At 49.1% G+C, this 17,200-nt stretch overlaps 1 protein-coding gene across 1 annotated transcript in view; it reads left to right on the forward strand.

The window, feature by feature from the left end:
- The window catches only part of Ssu72 (Ssu72 CTD phosphatase), a 104,505-nt gene that overhangs the window by 15,919 nt on the left and 71,386 nt on the right, over positions 1–17,200 (forward strand). The window lies entirely within an intron of this gene.

Here is a 17,200-nt window from a genome sequence, read left to right on the forward strand (position 1 = left end):
TGTACATGACGTAGAGCGATACTGAACTTTGCTTGAGCTGACATCATGTCTGAAAAAATCGCTTGTTTGCTAGGCTAATTGCCTGCAACATTTTCTGGAAGGATAAAAGTTGTGCAAAATAAAACGAGCACAAGCTCTTACTATTTATTCATCAAAAAGGCAGCAAGGTTAGCAGAAAGGAAAGTACATGCCTTATATACTGGCCTTGAAGAATGCCTGCTCACCTTTGTAGAGTGTTGCAGGCTAGTTGCTGGTGTGAGCACTGTTACGTTTTGATATTAAAAACAGTTCCAGAATGAGCTGAGATTTTGTGTTTTTGCTTTCCCCATGGTAAAATATATATCCAAGGCATAAGCAAAAGTAAAGAAGCTTGCCATGTACTGTAAGTATGTCTCATGTCGCCACTGCAGAAGTGTATAGAGTTAGGGGTGCACTGAGCAGCCAGGACGATGTTCTGCAAGCAAAGAACACACCTGAGGCACAAATGACCCGCAAAATTTAGACAAACAAACTTCCTCCTTGCGCATTCTCTGCCAATGTGGGCAGTTTGTTTCTTCCTACTTTTTGGCCATTTCGATGGGCCCAAATTTTCATTTAAATCCTATAATTGGCCTTCGCCGAATATTTCAAACATGACCAATCAGCAGGCACGCTGGGGTTGCCAACTCTTGAGTGCATGCAGTCAAGAGGGTGGGCAGCTGACAACAACCAACCCTGTCAGTGCCATCTGGCACTGACAGCAGGTAACAATTTATTGTGTGCAAATTTAGCAATGAAGACTAGGTGACCGAAGACTAAATAAATAAATACAATAAATAAATGACCCACAGTTGAGGCTGCCCTGGGAACATGGGCACCTTTAGCTTTCTGGAATGTTTTTTTGGCCATGCTCATGCTCCTGATGTGCCCCACTTTTATTTAGCGGAGATTCTAGTCAGATTTCACCTTTAATGCTGTTCATATTCTTAGGAAATTTTACCCCGTTTTTGGTATGTGTGAGCATACCTAACCTCTTTCCCACCAACTTGAGTCACTACGCAATTCATGGCCAAATCATCATTCTGCTGTGTTGAATGAATTGGGTTCAACCAACCATCTAACCAACTTGTGTCTCTGTGTGTATACTGCTTCTCAGTGAATCTCTTTCACACCAGCTTGGGTTAATGGGTATGTGCCGCTCTTCAGTAAACCTCTTATGCCAACCACTGGGAATGTAACTCTGTATGTGTATGTATGTATGTATGTATGTATGTATGTGTACGTATGTATGTATGTATGTATGTATGTATGTATGTGTATGTGCCGCTCTTCAGTAAACCTCTTATGCTAACCACTGGGAATGTAACTCTGTATGTGTATGTATGTATGTATGTATGTATGTATGTATGTATGTATGTATGTATGTATGTGTATGTATGGAAACTAAAGAAGAAAATTGCTGAAATAACACAGCAAGCAGAGGAATATGCAACGCATCTAGCGAGACAGGGGTGGCAACAGTTTAGTACCTCACTGAATGGCACCCTCGGCACAGCTAGAACATGGCAGATCCTCAGAACACTAATGGACCCAAGCAAAAGCAAAACAGAAAGCAGCAAATCTATTCAGAGACTAATTCACCAATATGAAGGGACCGAAGACCAGCTACTGCAAGCAGTACGAGAAAAATGCTATGGGAAAGACTCGGTGGAATGCTATCAAGGCGACTACCAAGGAGAGGAGAACCCCACAACAGACCGGCTCATCACAAGGGAAGAAGTTGTCGAAGCCATACGAGCAACCACGAAGAACACGGCGGCGGGAGCAGACAAGATTCGCAACTCGCTAATACGAAACCTAGGTGAAGAAGCAGTAGACCAACTCACCATCTACCTCAACAAATTATGGGAAGACGGAACAGTCCCAGCGGAGTGGAAACACGCCGTGGTGGTCATGATTCCCAAGCCCGGCAAGAAACTACAAATTGAAAACCTCAGACCAATCTCGCTCACAACGTGCCTCGGCAAGCTGTTTGAGAAAATTGTGACCCGACGAATCCAAACGCACCTAGAAGACGGAGGGTGGTACCCCAACACCATGTTCGGCTTCCGGGCAAACCTATCCACCCAAGACATCCTGCTACAACTAAAAGAAGAGGTACTCGAACCAATGCCGAAAAACGGGGAGAACGTCGTCATGGCCATTGATATCAAAGGGGCCTTTGATAATGTATCCCACGCTGCCATTATGGAAGGACTCAACACTACCAACTGCGGGAAGAAAGTACACGCCTATGTCAGAAGCTTCCTCACAGATAGAACAGCGACAGTAGGCCTCGGAGACCTGCGGAGCGGCACCTTTCAAACGCCATGCAAGGGCACTCCGCAGGGCTCGGTGATTTCGCCGATACTTTTTAACATCGCCATGGTCAACCTTGCGAAGAAGCTCAACGAAATCCAGGGCATCAGTCATGCCATATATGCAGATGACATAACCATCTGGACCACCGAAGGATCACTAGGGAACAAGCAAGAAGCGCTACAGAAAGCCGCGGCTTGCATCAAGGAATATACGCAGCAAAGAGGCCTCAGATGCTCCACGGAGAAGTCTGAGCTCCTCAGAGTGGGAAGGCACCCAACAGATGCCCCACTCGAAGTAAAACTCGAAGGCCAAAAAATTCCGGAACAGAAAATGATCAGGATCCTCGGCATGTGGCTGCAGGGCAGCCGGAGGTGCAGCCACACCCTCTGCCTGCTGAGTAGAGCAGCTGGACAAGTGGGCCGCATGATCAGCAGAGTTGCGCACAAGAGATACGGCATGAAAGAGGAAGATACCCTCAGGCTGGTCGACAGCCTGGTGGTCAGCCGGGTCACATACTCTCTGCCGTACCATGTAACCATCAAAGCCGAAAGAGAACAAGCCGAAGCAATCCTTCGGAAGGCATACAAAACAGCCCTTCATCTCCCAAGAAACACATCCAATGACAAGCTGATGCAACTGGGAATCAGCAATACGTTTGAAGAACTAAAAGAATGCCAGCTCAAGGCACAAGCGCGAAGGCTCAGTAACACAACAACAGGAAGGGCGCTCCTGACAAAGTTGGGTTGGGAAATACAAAAACCGCAAAGTAGTAGGGCAATAATACCGGACCTGCTAAGGAAGAAACTATGTATACAACCTGTCCCCCGCAATGTGGACCCCAATCTCCATACCAGCAGGCGACAGGCTAGGGCAGAATTCTACGAAAGAACGATGGGGCAGAGAGACAACACAGTCTACACAGATGCTTCCATCTATCCAAAAGAACACAGGAAACACGCAGTAGCGGTAGTAGCTAATAATCAAAGCAAACTAATCGCGAGTCTCACGGCAGCGGTATCAGACATAACCGAAGCAGAGGAAATAGCTGTCGCACTGGCAGCAGAGGAAGGATACAGGATAGGAAAATCCCTCAACATCCTAACAGACTCACAAGAGGCGTGCCAAAACTATATCAGGGGTAGAATAAGCAGCACAGCACTCAAGATCCTTAGTAGAGCACCGCTCTATGAAGGACAACCTACATACAACATAATCTGGATACCAAGCCACGCAGGGATTCGGGGCAATGAAGGGGCGGACAGCTTAGCTCGAGACTTCACCATCCGAGCGGGCACCTCAGTCCCCCCGGGAGAGCCTCAGATTACTTGCAGGGACAGATATTCAGAGCTGCTAAACCTATATAGGGGGCGAAGATTCCAATACCCCCCCACCACACAAAGCGTTGACGAAGGAGGAAGCCGCAGGATGGCGTAGACTGCAGACGGGTTCCTTTCCAAATCTTTACATACTAAGCAGGATGTTCCCCACACAATATTGCGCCGTATGCCCGTGGTGCGGAGCAAGGCCAACTATATTACATCACATGGGAATGCGAGAGAAACAAGACATTCCACAAACATACAACACCAAGTGCGGAGCAATGGGAGAGCCGGCTCACCAGCTGCGAGCTAGGGGTCCAAAGGGCCCTCATAGCACACGCAAGCGAGGTGGCCCGACTCAGTGGGGCCCTGGACTTGGGGCCCACCCAAGGCTGAAGAGGACCCAAAGTTTTCAAGAATGAAGACTTCGTCCTCAACTCGCTAATATCTTAAAGAACCAATAAAGTTTTCCATTACATTCCATTCTGTATATGTGCCAGACTTCCATAAACCTCTTTGACGCCAACTGGTGTATCAGAATATGTACTGCTCTTCAGTAAACCTCTGATGCCAACCACTGGGAATGTAACTCTATGTGTGCAAGACTTCAATAAACCTCTTTGATGCCAACTTGGGTCTCTGTGCTGCTCTTCACTGAAACTATTTGATGCCAACTAGGGGCACTCAGTATGTGTCACTGGTTATGTGCCACCTTTCATAATAATCATTACATAAAACATATTGTCACGAGACAGCGAAGGGGCTGCTACTGTCGGTCGAAGACAATGGGGGTGAAGTAGCCAGAATCATGCAAAAGCCTTGCATTCGTTGCTGCTGTTTGTGGCTGTTGTAACCTTGTATGTAGTAATAATTTCTAAATACATGTTATTCCCATAACATCCTTTTTAGTGGAAGTGCTGAGTAAGGGCCGATTTACGCTCAAACCGCCCATCGCCGCACGCCGCACCGCACGCAGGCGGTTCTTGAAAAATGGGCAATCATCGCGATCGGTCATAAAATTGCATTTACGCTGAAACCGCATGATGCGGTGGGGTTCGCATGCGCCCTCTGGTTTTCCAAATAGGTAGCAAGTTATTGGCAACATGCATGAGCGAGTTGGCAGTCTTGTGTGCTGGCGACCAGCAAAATTTCGCGCCGTGCCAGGATTTTGTTATTACGTTTGCTCTCTATTAATTAGCTCGAGCGGTTCGCATGTGCCGGCATCCGCACTTCGGTTTGGAGACTCGACGTCTGTTGAAAGCTGGCAAACATTTGGCAGTGCGCAAAGCAACGCTGTTTGAAGTCAGCAACTATCGCCAACAGCAGACGACACTGGCATATTTTTGTCGATGTATGTTGAAGCTTCCGTGTCATGGTGAAAACGCGACTCTTGCACTGCCACATTCTGTGCTGCATGTGTGGCGTTGACGTGGTGACCAACCTTTGGAACACTGTGCAGTCGTCTTACCTGTGCCGTTTTTTTTTATTTGTTTATTGCTACCGCATAATGTTGTGACAGCATATACGTCACTATGTGCTCAGTTGTGTACGGCGCGATGGCGCACTTTTTGTAGCTGTGCGAGCGAAAGCTTGTGTTGTGGACAAGCGACGCACCACCGCTCCTTGGCTGGACGAAGCACCAGCATGGAAGAAATGGGAAGCGACCTCATCTCGAGTCGAGTTCTGAGAATCCTCCGTCGCCCTCAGCGTCTCGGCTACCGGACAGGGACCGAGAGTTTGCCCCCTCGAACACATGCAGCTCTCGCCAGCATCTTTTGCAAAAAATAAATGGAGTCTGTTTTCTGCCACCAACTGATGCGCGCTCTTTTCACGGATGGTGCCTGACCCCGTACGTGACACTGGTGATGAGGCAGGAGTTGCGAAGCAGGTAAGTTTTCGAAGTTAAGGCCATGGCTACAGGACGAATGCATGGCACTGTAGAGCCTTTCTCAATTGGGAATCATGGATCCAGCGCCTCGACTTTTACTTCGTGGCGAGCAATGTCAGTGACGAAGCGAAGAAGCAGGCACTTCTGCCCGCGCTTTGTGGAGCCGACATTTTCGAACACTTTGTGCGTGCTGATAGTGCCGAAGATCCCGGGAGAAGTCAACTTCAATGATTTAGTGACACTTCTGACACTTCTCAGGCGGCACTTCGACACCAGGACATCAGAGCTTTACAGCCGGTACGTGTTTCAAAGACCCGACCAACGGCCGGACGAGTCGATCAGCAGCTACGCTGCGGCCCTCGGAACCTTGACAGCTGACTGCAACTTCGGAGCGTTGCCTTCGGCTACAATATCGACGACGTCACCTGACACCGAAACGGCCGCTTCAGCAGCGAACCCAACTATGCCGCCCCAAGATGTGATGCTCCGGGACAGGTTCGTCTGCGGTGTCTGGGACGAACATCTTCCGCAGAGACTGTTCGCAGAAAAATCCTGATATTTCAACGCCCTGTGGACTTAGCCCTGTGAGCGGAAAGTGTGTCAAGGCATCAGCGAGATATCAAGGGAGTGGTAAACTCGGGGGAAATTAACAGGATGTCGCAAATCAAGCCAGGAGGCAAGCAAACGTCAGCACGACATTGCTATAGATGCGACGGCTTTCATGACCTTAAAAAGTGCAAATTCAAGACAGCCTAGTGCCGTTCCTGATCCAAGGAAGGTCGCGTCGAGCGTGCCTGCATCTCAAAGGAAAACACGGAACCACGCTCCGACAACAAGCAGCTACAGGCACACGGTGCCAACCCACCCACCACCTGTCAGCAAATCCTGCTGCAAGCTGCACACAGTGAGTGTACGTACACACTGCCCCAAGTTCCTCGTGGACTTGAGAGTGGAGGGAAAGCCAGTCCACTTTGAGGTGGACACAGGTACGGCATGCTCCCTGATAAGCAAGGACGCGGACTGCAGAATGTGGAAGAAAAACACTACGTTTTCATGCGAGCTGCTCGATTTGCGCACATAGTCAGGTAAAGAATTACACGTCCTAGGCTCCGCAAAAGTTCGTGTGAGGTTGAGATCAAAGGACTATCTGCTGCCGTTGTTGGTTATGAAGGGCACCAGGTGCAGCCCCCTAGGAAGAGGTTGGTTTTTAGCACTCCACATTCAGGTGAAGGGGATCAACCACGGAGAGCCAGCACTAGAAATTGCAGAGGTACTGGGATGACACCCAGATGTCTTCAAGGAAGACATTTGCACAGCAAAGTTTTGCAAGGCTCATCCAATTTCAGTGGTGCTGCAGGCGCTTATGGAACATAAGCTTGATCGTCTACATCGCCAAGGCATCCTAAAACCAATGCAGCATGCCAAATGGGCAACCCCATTGGTACTTGTTCGGAAGACCGATAGTACACTCAGTGTCTGTGGGGACTACAGGAGTACTGTTAATGCAGCAGCGAAGAAGGCATCATACCCGCTACCAACTACAGATGAAGTGTTTGCAAACCTACATGGTGGAACCCTCTTCTCAATGTTGAATCTTTATCAAGCACATCAACAACTGAAAGTTCATGAAGAAACAGCAGCACTGCTCACAGTGAACACCACAAAACTACTATTCCGGGTGGAATGCCTCCCGTTCTTAATTTCCGCTGCACCAGCTATCTTCAAGTGCATGATGGAGACAATGTTACCTGGAATTCTAGGCGTGAGTGTTTGCCTTGACATCATTGTCAACGGGAATGGTGCAAATGAGCACGCACAGCTTCTGAATCAGGTTCTATCGAGGCTAACTGAGAAAGGCCTACGCCTCATGAAAAAAAAGTGCAGGTTCGGAATTACGTCAGTTGAGTTTCTGGGACATCAAAGTGACGCCAGTGGTGCTCGCAACACCGAGAAAAAGGTTGAGGCTGTACTTCAAGCACCCAAACCGTCTGACAAGACATCCCTAAGGGCTTTTCTGAGCCTTATTTCATTTGTCAACTGCTTTTTGGAGAACAGAGCGATGGTCGTGGGGGAATTGTGTAGGCTCCTAGAAAAAAACACGCCTTGAAAGTGCAAGAGCAAGCATCAAGCCACTTTTGAGACACTTAAGGAGGTGATCCGTACATCTACAGTGCTCGCCCACTGCGACGAGATGAAGCCCCTTCTTTGCCCGTAGACGCATCGCCATACGGCGTGTTGGTGCCGTCCTCGCTCAGGAAGGTGCTATTTGCAGAGAGGCGCCCATTGCATTCCGTTCATGAACACTCGGAAGCACCGAAAAGAACTACTCCCAGCTCAACAAAGAAAGCGTAGCAGTAATCTACAGCAGTCATTTTCATAAGTACATAGCTGGCCGGCATGTGACCATAATAACAGATCACTAGCTACTGATTGGAATCATGAGTGAAGCAAAGCAAGTACCCCAGGTCCTTTCATCAAGGATGACGCAATGGTACTTTAAACTAGCAACGTACGATTACAAGTTGGTGTACAGGCCTGGCCTGCTGCACCAAAATGCGGACACTCTAAGCGGACTTCCACTACTGGCACAAGTTGATGAGCCTTATCCCCCGGGGGATGTGCTCATGTTGGCTACCATGCCCAGCTTCGAGCTTTCACTGCGTCAACTAGCATGAATGACTCGAGAGGACTCGGTTTTGTCCCAAGTGCTGGAGGCCGTCTCAAACGGTGAAGTTCATAAACTGCCAAAAGAACAATTTTCATCGTGCCAGAAACTGGAGATGGAGCTTTCAGCGCAGGAAGGGCGCCTTGTTAGAGGCTCCCGGATGGTAACTCCAACAAAGGTGAGAAATTACCTTCTTAAACTCGCACCTGCAAACCACCACATAATTGTGGCCATGAAAGCATGCGCACGAAGGTACTTTTGGTGGCCAGGCATTGCCGCAGATATTGAACAGCTCGCTAGAAACTATGCAACCTGTTGTCAACACCAAAGGGCACCAGCCAGGGCACCAGTGCCCAAATGGTAACGCACAAGAACGCCTTGGGATGCAGACTTCGTTGGTCCTGTAGAAAGCAGAATGCTGCTAATTCTTGTGAACGCATACAGCAAATGGTTGGAAGTGTGCTCCATGTGCAATACACAGTCTGCCACATTGATTGAGGAACTCCGGAACCTTTTCGCAGCTTTTGGGCTCCCCAAAAAGCTTGTGACTGATAATGGACCAGGCTTCATTTCAGTAGAAGTTGAGACCTTCCTAAGGAAAAATGGGGTGACCCATGTAACAAGCGCACTGTATCATCCTACAACGAATGGCCAAGCAGAAAGGATGGTTTTTGAAACAAAACGAGCATGAGCCGAAAACAAGGACGGCACATTCGCGTGTAGGCTGGCCCAGTTTTTGCTAATTCAACACACCATCTGCAAATCAACGGGCGAAATGCAAGCTCTTCTTGTGCTCAGGCGTGAGCTGCATACAGCTCTCACATGCATCCAGCCCTAAGCAAAAGCAAACAAAATCCATACCAACTGCAACAGGGACACAATGTCTAGAGTAGTCGCTGTCGGACAAGCTGCTTTCTTTCGAAACTTCGGAGGGAACCCGATCTGAACGGAGGGAACCCGATCTGAACGAAGGGAACGGTTTTGGAAAAGCTAGGCCACAGATCGTGGCTCATTAAAGGCCCTAACAGGTTAGTGCGATGACAGTGTGAGCACATCAAGCCCGGCGCTTTGAGACACTCCACAGAAGATTCGGCGACAGAGGATAAGGGCTGTATGCTAACTGCGAGCAGTGTCCCGCTCCCATTTATTCTTGGGATAAAAGCAGATAACTCCACGTCGTCAGAGGCCACTCTCTGAAGAACGCTGGAGCCTTCGCAATCATCGGTGACCAAACCGAAGATTGGCATTGCCCCTGAGACCGTGCCAAACACGACTGCAGAGTCATGCCCGCAGCGGGAACGACGGCCTCCGGATCACTACGGCGACTCCATCTGAGAAGGGAGGAAAGTGTTGTGTACAAGTGATGCTCCACCGCTCCTCGGCTGGACAAAGCACCAGTGTGGACAAAACAGGAAGCGACCCCACCGCTAGTTGAGTTCCAAGAATTCTCCATCACCCCGAGCGTCTCAGCCACTGGACATAGACCGAGAGTTTGCTCCCTCAAACATATGCGGCTCTCATCTGCGTCTCTTGTAGAAAATAAACTCCGTTTTCTGCTACCAACCAATGTGCATTCCTTTCACGGATGGGGCCAGACCCTGTACGTAACAGCTTGCAAGAACGCACATACATGAACACACAGGTGTATCTAAGCCAATGAGCAAGGGATCTGTCGCAGCAATATCATAGCACGCTGAAGCGCCGCAGCATATCTATTAACATACTCCTATACAGATGGTCCTATTATCACGGAATACAGCTGTGTTGATTGACCAGTCACTTCATCACTGAGCACGCGTGTGAATCAACAATGGCTTGTTGATTTAGTTGCACTTTGCTGCTGAGGTCTCTTTAGTAGCTGCCAAGTTAATAGTGAGCCTACAAATGATTATGTGATGTAAAAAGGCGTCGCACTTCGGAACAATGATGTAACACCGAACGAACGTACAGGAGCGCTGTGCGACACACACAGAGCTAGTATTTGTTCATCCTATGTTACGTCATTGTTTCAAAGTGCACTGCCATATTAAGTCACGACTAACCAACTAGCCCACCAGCACGTCTTGAGCAATTGATTACAATTATGACAGACATAAAAGGGATATGTACATATCTTAGTTACTTGTTCAGCAGAGATGCTTGTCAGATATGATTTCAAGAGAAGAATGTTTGCTTGAAAACAAATATTAGTTCATATTGCTGAAAAGACACCCCATATAGGTGTGAATTTACGTAATGTTTCCGTTTCTTGTTGGTGCTAAAGATGTCCCTGCAAATAGAAGTAGTGTTATGTAATTCATGCCTTAAGAGATGACAGAGGTTTACGGGGACACACAAGGCAGCAATGCCCATGCATAAAGGCTTGGGTGGCCAATCTGCTGCCCCTTCACTCTTTATCCATTCCTCTATCAGCATTTAAACAATGTACAGCCTGTGGTCAAAGTGAATGCAGGAATGCTTACTCTCTCTGCAATGGCGACAATCAAGGATGATTGCCTTAAGACCGTTCGCTGCTGTCAACATCATTTATGCATGCATTCTCTTTTTATTCTTTTCCCTAGATAACAAAGAAGCTTGCACAGTCAGTGAGCTATAGCAAAGTAATTTTATTTGATTGCATTGGGCATGGCTCAAATGTCATTCATGTAGTGACAACCTAGCTAGCTAATGCACAGCCACAATAAAAAGAAAGAGAAGTGTGTAGGCTAACAAACAGGTGCACAGTACCTGTATTTTATCTCAAAGCAAACCAAAATTATCAAGCGACTATAGAGATCTAGACTAAGGGGACGCAATTGTTGAGGCGCCCTAGTACTTGGGGCCTCAACGATTGCATCCTTCTCATCTAAAACTCTCTAATAAGCTTTGCAATGAGTGCAGTGATCTTGCATGCAAAATGGTTGATATAGTAAGTCGTTTTATATTTGCCTTTCTTAATCAGTAACAGCTTAAACAGGTATATGACAATGGAATGAAATGCTGGCTCATATGGTGCACAAGACACAAGTAGGGGAGAACATTTGCCATGCCTGCTGTAACACCAGTTCCTACATGCAGTAGCTTTTAGGCAATGAATGCATGTTCATTGTGTCAGTGCAACTTGCACCTACCTCTAATGAAAGCACAGAATGTCTGCATTGTAGACGTTAGTTCATTAGCGCCGTGTGCGGGGCAGCACAAGAAAGTAAGGGAATTTTTATTCCATTCTTTATTTTCATGACCAACAGACAGTTTCTTGGGTGGAGTTTTGCGACAAATTCATAATATTGTTACGTGTGGAAAGACACAGATGAAAGAGGCTATACAGTGAAACCTTGTTAAACCGTAGTTGGCCGGAGCTCGGGAAAGGTACGTACTAAACGGTAGTACTGTTTAACCGAATAGCATGAGATCGCCCACTTACCTGTCGAAAACGGAACTCAGAGAGAGTGCGATGAAAGGGGAAAAAACATGCAGTATTTATTCGCTTCGCGCGACAAAAGCGTTATTTTCATTTGATGCCGCGGCGGCCTAGCACGCCGACGACAGCGGCCTCAAACTTACTGAAGCTGCGTGCCAGCTTTTCAGCCAGCCCCCTCTTCTCGGCAAACACTCGCATGGCAGATTCCTCGTTGGCGTTACGTATTCACCGTGCACGTGCGCAGTAGTGCTGCAGAAGTCCCGGGGGCGCCTTTTTCATTACGGGTGCCGGAGTTTGGAATAATTTTCATTTGGAATAGAGTTACGTTATCGCGCCCCTATTGTCGTCGCGACGATTGCATTCATGAGGCTGACGCAACACGCAGCTTATGCCACTGTCGGGCCTGAATCGCCCGTGCTATCGCTTTCCGTGTCGTCCTCGTCACTGTCGCTAGTCGACACTTCGGCAACAACAGAGGCAACGATGGTGAAAAGTCGAACCTCGTAGCCGACATATCTTCGCGGTCGCAGCAGCACTGCCGAGCAACTTCTTCGCATTCCAAATGCCACACACTGTAGTCAACAGCAGATCCCTGTTGCGTGTCAGCGCCGACTTCTTCGTGTCACGTTCGATAGCACGGACAATGTCTAATTTTTCTTCTATGCTGAGCACCCGGCGTCTTTTTTATCCAAGCTTCGGAACGACGCGAGTCCTTGCTTGCACGACGCCATAACGCTCTCTGGCACCGCGTCGAAATGATGTTGATGTTGATGTGGCTTCACGCGCAAACGCACAGGGCGCTTGGAGGCCGTTCCGGTCTCTGAGGCGTGTTGTTCTGCCAGGCCGCCCGATGGAGACGGCGCAGCGCCGTGTTTGCGTGACGAAAAGTTCAAACGCTACGTTTTAACCGATGCGTACGCAGTAAGCTGGTACGGTTTATGCGGGTACGAAACACATTATGTTCAATGGCCGCTGAGTCGGGGACTTGACTTTACTACTTTTAAAACGAAACTACTGTTTAAGCGGGTACGGTTTAACGAGGTTTTACTGTATAAAGGCTATTTACACTGGAGCCAGACCGCCAGGCCGACACTCGCTCGCGCCAAGGGCCCAGACTCACTTCATCGTCGTTCTCGCAGTGGCTCTTCCTGGAGCATTGCTCGATGATATCGTAATACTACTCCCCGGCGGCAAAAGCGCTGTCATGGTGCTGTTAAATATCCAAGGCGCATGGGGAGTTGTGGGGTTTGAGGTCGGGCGACGTGGACAATGTCACTGGTTGTCACAGCGGAGGACGTAGTGGGCGTGGCTAGAACGATTTCGTAGGTGACATCGGTCACTTGGCGAAGCACGCGATATGGGCCTGTGTAGCAGGAAAGCAGTTTTTCACAAAGGCCCACTTTCGCTATGGTGACCAAGGCAACACGAGGGTGCCGGGCAAAAAATGGACATCACGGTGATGGAGGTCGTAGCGTTACTTTTGTTTGCCTTGAGAGACTTGTAGACGAGCGCGCACAAGTTGGCGAGCATGGTCAGCTCAGCATGGGCGATAGCATCACCGGAATAAGCGCTAGTTGAAGCTTTGGTGGATGGAAGCAGTGTCCAGTGGTAGCGTCGGTTCACGGCCATGCAAGAGGTAAAAAGGCAAAAAGTCAGCAGTTTCGAGATGGGAAGAGTTGTACGCAAAGGTAATGTAAGGTAGCGCTTGGTCCCAGTCACAGTGGTCGCCTGAAACGTATTTGGATAGCATGTCTGTAAGGGTGCAGTTCAAACGCTCAGTGAGGCCATTCGTTTGGGGGTGGTAGGAGGTGGTAAAATTATGCTGTATTGAGCAGGCATGCATGATGTCGTCAATGACTTTGGCTAAGAACGTACGGCCACGGTCTGTTAGCAATTGACGAGGAGCACCATGAATCAAAATATCATGCAGGAGGAAGTCTGCAACATCAGTTTCGCTACTGGTCGAAAGAGCGCGGGTTACGGCGTAGCGGGTTGCGTAGTCCCCCGCGACTGCAACCCACTTGTTTCCTGATGTAGATTCCGGAAATGGGCCGAGAAGGTCTAAGCTGACACGATGAAAGGGCTGGGCAGAGGTGTCGAGCGGCCGCAGGTTACCAGCGGAGAGCTGGGAAGGCTTCTTGCGTCGTTGGCAAAGTACACAAGCGGCGACGTAACGTCGTACGGAACGGGCAAGGCCTTGCCAGAAAAAATGGCGACGTACATGGTCATAGGTTCGAGATACGTCAAGGTGTCCTGCCGTTGGTGCATCGTGAAGCTCTTCTAGAACGATTGAGCAGACGTGTTTAGGTATGCCAAGTAGGAACTCAGAGCCGTCCAGATGAAGATTACGATGCTACAGTGTACCGTCGTGGAGGATGAAGAGGCATAGAGTGGCATCAGCCGGAGAGTGTTCAAAACAGTCAATGAGTGCTCTGATGTAGGCGTCATGACGTTGCTCGTTGGCGAAATGAAGCAGCTGCGACACAGAGAATATGCAAGCAGCACTGGTAATATTGGAGGAGTCAGAGTCGTCAACAGGGTAACGCGACAAGCTGTCAACGTCTTGGTGCAGGCGACCAGACTTGTAGACCACGGAATATGAAAATTCTTGTAGCCTCAAAGCCCATCAACCAAGCCGGCCTGTAGGATCTTTTAGCGATGAGAGCCAGCAGAGAGCATGATGGTCAGTGACTACGGAAAAAGGGCGACCGTAAAGGTAAGGACGGAACTTTGCAACCACCCAGACTACAGCAAGGCATTCTCGTTCTGTAATGGAATAGTTGCACTCCGATTGGAGGTCCCATTACAGTCTTTGACCTTGCGACCTCCTCCTGTATATTACTGCCTTGTACTATATCTTGTCTATTAATAATAAAACCTCATTCAACATAAAAAAAAAAGATGGTGTGAGGAGGCGGCTCGCATAAGCTGTTGGCGCGATCCTGGCCATGCTGACGCTAGGCTAAGATGGCACCTACGCCATGACTGCTGGCATCTGTACGCAATTCTGTAGGGGCGTCAGGGTCGAAGTGGGCGAGAATGGGTGGTGAGGAGAGAAGAGTGACGAGACGAGAGAAGGCGGCGGCTTCTGCAGTACCCCATGAGAATTGTACGCCTTTCTTCAAAAGATTAGTGAGGGGTGTAGCAATTGCCGCAAAATCTTGAAGAAAACGATGAAAGTACGAGCATAGCCCTACAAAACTTCGAACGTCTGCGGCTGTCTTCGGAACCGGAAAGTCTCGGACAGCGCGAGCTTTGTCGGGATCAGGCTGTACTCCGGAAGCGTCAGCGTGGCGGCCCAGAACAGTAATTTGGCGGCGGCCGAAACGACATTTGGACGAGTTAAGTTGCAGCTTCGCCTTTCGAAATACATCAAGTGTAGCTGTTAGACGCTCAAGGTGAGTGTCGAACGTGGGCGAAAAGACGATGACGGTTGTCGAGGTAGCGGAGACATAAGGACCATTTGAAACGTCGGAGCAAGGAGTCCATCATACGCTCAAAGGTGGCAGGGGCATTGCATAATCCAAATGGCATTACTTTAAATTGGTACAGGCCATCAGGTGTGATGAACGCGGTTTTTTCTCTGTCCTTATCGTCAACAGCAATCTGCCAGTATCCAGAACGAAGATCAATAGAAGAGAAATGCAGTCAACGACTGAATTTCGGACGCCCAAATTTTCGGACATGCCTGATGTTTCGGACGTCTTCGCGGCACCGCCATGAGCCCCATAGAATCAATGCATAAGGACATCTGAAGTTTCGGACGCTCGAACACCCTGCCGTCCAATTTTCCGGACTTTCTGACACTACAGAAGGTGCTTTGGCTCCTTGTGCCACGCCCTTGCGAAGGAAATCGACTTGCAGCCTAAGCATATCACCGCTTTGAACCACAACTAGCCGAATCTAGCCGTCACACACACCGATTTGGTCTGGCCATGCTGGCTATGTTTATCACCGCACTTCCGCCTCCGGCGGAGTTTCCGGAGTGGTGCCATCTCGTTTGTTTGTGCAGGCCACGTTTTGGCTAGCGTGGTGTGTGGTTTGGCTGTTGTGTCAAGTGTGCTCTGCGACGGTAGGCCTAGGTGCTTCGACGCTCGTGAGCGAACTCCACTGTTCGCAACTTGAGGATTTCGCTTGCCTTCGATGGCCCCCACTCCGTCTTCGTCGTCCTCGCCGATGGCATCGAAGCGCGGAAAGCAGTACCGTCGCTTAGTACCGGCACAGAACTGACTGACGAGGAAATAGTTCTTCAGGTTATGGGGGATTCAGAAGACTCCGATGTTGAAAATGAGGAGCCAATGCCTGTGCTGCCTACAAGCGCCGAGTTGACGCGAGCACTGTTGGCTCTTTCATCGGTGTGCAGTGCTGACATGACCCTTGCTCAGATCGAGCTGAATATGATCGCATGCAACCGGAACGCTGTCCAAACAACAATCAACAAGCTCTTCAAGTCACTGCAGCAATAACATCGGCTGCCCGACGATGCACATGTACATAATAAACAGTCAGCCGGCTGCATACAGTTTTTGAACGCCTCTTTTTATAGTCACTTCACTGATGCTTTGGCAGGGTTTCGGAAGCCTGGTACTTCGCCCTTTACCTCTAGATCCGAGAAAAAAAGTGCATTTTTTTGCATGCATTCATTTTTTCGGACTGCCTGAATTTTTTGACGTTTTTACGTTCCCTAGAGGGTCCAAAAAATCGGTCGTTGACTGTAGCTGGAACCGCGGAGGCAGTCAGGGGCGTCGTCTATACGTGGGAGAGGGTAGACATCCTTCTTAGTAATTTTGTTCAGATGACGGTAGTCTACACAGAAGCGCCACGTGCCATCCTTCTTCTTAACCAACACTACAGGTGACGCCCAGGGACTCGAAGAAGGCTCAATGATGTTTTTGTCTAGCATTTTGTTCACTTCACTTTGAATTACTCGGCGTTCCGACGCAGAAACTCAATACGGTCGTTGGTGAATAGGAGTAGCATCGCCAGTAAGAATCCGATGCTTGACCGCGAGCGTCTGGCCTAAAGGGTGATCGTCGAAGTCGAAAATATCTCTGTAGGACTATAATACATGCTAAAGGTCTTCAGCCTGTGCAGAAGACGGGTCCGTCGCAACCATTTTCTCTATCTTGGGATCGGCGGCCGAGGCTGGCACGATGGGCCTGCTAAGCTCGCAAGAAGCATCGGTCGACGAAGCTGCCACGTGGTGGTCGCCGAGACAATCAATGTTGGATCAACGGCAGAGCAGTCAATAAGAGCAGAATGCGCGGAGAGAAAATCAAGGCCGAGAATGAGGCCGTGGGGGCAATGAGCAATCATGGTGAAGAGGACAGGAGTGTGGCGGCCGGCGATGCTAACATGTGTCGTACACATGCCGATGATAGACACAGTACCGCCATCTGCAACGCAGACGACGCGTGCCAACGCTGGGGTGAGGAGCTTGTTCAGTCGTCGTCGGAAGGCAGCACTCATAATGGAAAGATGTGCACCTGTATCGATGAGTGCCGTGACAGGATAGCCGTCAATGTCAAGAAGGTTTTGGTTCCTGTGTAACGTGAGCGGAGGATTTGAGGGCAGGGTGGACAACGCAG

This window comes from Dermacentor variabilis, chromosome 3 (assembly GCF_050947875.1).
Source record: "Dermacentor variabilis isolate Ectoservices chromosome 3, ASM5094787v1, whole genome shotgun sequence".
Classification (NCBI taxonomy): Eukaryota; Metazoa; Arthropoda; class Arachnida; order Ixodida; family Ixodidae; genus Dermacentor; species Dermacentor variabilis.